Source organism: Leptodactylus fuscus, chromosome 4 (assembly GCF_031893055.1).
Source record: "Leptodactylus fuscus isolate aLepFus1 chromosome 4, aLepFus1.hap2, whole genome shotgun sequence".
Classification (NCBI taxonomy): Eukaryota; Metazoa; Chordata; class Amphibia; order Anura; family Leptodactylidae; genus Leptodactylus; species Leptodactylus fuscus.
This window is the reverse complement of record NC_134268.1, coordinates 52,533,625-52,536,054: the sequence shown is the minus strand read 5'-3', so window position 1 is coordinate 52,536,054 and position 2,430 is coordinate 52,533,625.

The window sequence follows — 2,430 nt, the reverse complement described above, 5'->3', positions numbered from 1 at the left end:
ATTGGGATCGAGAGCGGGTTCGAATGGAAAATAATTGGAAATCGAATTTTAAAATCGATCCTGAAATCTCAAGATCGGCTCAACCCTACTGCTCAGCATAGATAACTATCCTACGAAGAGTCCTTGGACCAGTATACTAAATCCATGGATGAAACTCAATCACGTAAATACGGGGTAACTTTTTTCCAATACCACCCAAAACTGACACTGCCTCCAACTTTACAGCTGTAAAATACCTGGTGTCCTCCTGTTTTTTGTGTGGTTCCCCCAGTTTTTCTCCCTAACACACAATTTTTTTCTCCCTAACATGTCGGAATAGCCTTAAGAAAGGCTATTCGTCTCTTACCTTTTCTTTCTTCTCCGCACCGCCGTTCACCTGCAATCCCAGGTTTTTCTCGGTATGCAAATGAGCTCTCTCCCAGCACTGGGGGCGTCCCCAATGCTGGCAGAGAGCTCTCCAGCGCCGCCTCCATCTTCTTCTGCGACAAGGTCTTCTTACTTCTAGGCCTCGGGCAAGCCGACTGCGCATGCCCACCAGCCACGAGAAAATGGCCGCTTACAATACTGTGGAAGCGGCCATTTTTCTTGTGGCTGTGGGCATGCGCAATCGGCTTGCCCTAGGCCTAGAAATAAGAAGACGCAGCTGTGCGGAGAAGAAAAGCAAAGGTAGGAGACGAATAGCCTTTCTTAAGGCTGTTCCGACATGTTAGGGAATAAAAATTGTGTTTAAAAGATAGGTTCCCGTTAAGCTTTGGCACCTTGAAATACTCCGTCCTACTCTTGCATAGACTAGCCCGCAGACCACACTGTGTACAGAGTAGCCCAAGAAGCTGGGGGCCATTATACAGATATGAAAAATAAACTAAGAATCGTATGCACCACCAGAAAGATTTAAAAAAAAAAAAAAAGGCACTAATCATTTTAACTATGCATTATGTATTTAATATGACACCTATATGGGGAACTATAGGGTGCTGTGCTGACAACATTCAAATATATCTGTCTAGACCAGACGTTACTTCTCTGTTGGCCAGAGTTTCAAAGTGTCTAGCAGCCATAGCCTCCATTCTCTCCTCCAGCTTTCTCAAACTCAACATGGAGTTCATATTTGACCCACCTCGTAAGGCCCTTCTACTTGACCCATCTATTAAAGTTAATGGAATCACGTTTACTCTTGTCCCATGGGTCCGTTGTTTTGGGATAACCTTAGACTCTAACCTATCCTTCAAATCGCATATCCAAACCTCAACACCTCCTGCTGCCTAAAACTCAAAAACATCCATCAAATCCGCTCCTTCCTCACCCCTGAAACTACAAAGATGCTAGTCCATGCCCTCATTATCTCCCACTTACATTACTGTAACACCCTTCTCCTTGGCCTCCCAGCGAATATTCTCGCCCCCCCTCCAGTCCACCTTTGTGCTGCTCGCTTAATTCACCTCTCCCCCCGATCTTCATCAGCTGCTCCCCTCTGCTAATCCCTTCACTGGCTACCCTTTGTCCAGAGAATTGAGTTCAAGTTACTAACATTGACATACAAAGCGATCCACAACCTGTCCCCTCCAAATATCTCTGACTTAATCTCCCGCTACCTGCCCACACGTAACCTCAGATCCTCCAATGACCTCCTACTCCGCTCTCATCCGCTCCTCACACAACAGTCTCCAAGATTTCTCTCGTGCATCCCCCATACTCTGGAACTCCGTACCAAGACACATAAGACTGACCCCCACAATCACAGGCTTCAAGAAGGCCCAGAAGACTCACCTATTCAGGAAGGCCTACAACCCCCAATAACACTATCACCTCACTGCCATCTGTACAGTCTCTATCCCTCTTAGATTGTAAGCCCTCGCGGGCAGGGCCCTCTACCCCACTATGCCAGTCACTGTTAGTATTATATTTGTATATTTTGTGTACCGAATTTAAACCCCCAAATGTAAAGCACCATGGAATTAATATAATAATGTATAGCACCGTGGAATTAATATAATAATGTACAGCATCATGGAATTAATATAACAATGTACAGAGCAAATGCAGAAAAATGAGGAAGGGCACTCACCCACGTTCACGCTTGTCTTCATAAAATGCTTCTTTTATTAAGGTAACATATTTCTTTAAAAACAAGTAGTGCAGGGAGGGAATAGAGCATATATAGGCATGTAGGCTAACAGTCTTTTTTCGGTTGTTGAGCACCCCCACAGCTTTGTATACATAAGGTTATATTCCTCATACTTACCTCCAGTTTGTCGGGACTTTCATTTGTGCATTCAGCAGTGCCATCCTATATCTTTTTTCTTGGCTTATAACAATGTACAGCACTATGGAGTGAATACACAGCACTGAGTGCCACCAAGTGCAATGCCGTATCCCATTGCGATTTTGCAACATCAAAAGAAAGAGGAGACGCGGATGATTTTATTATTT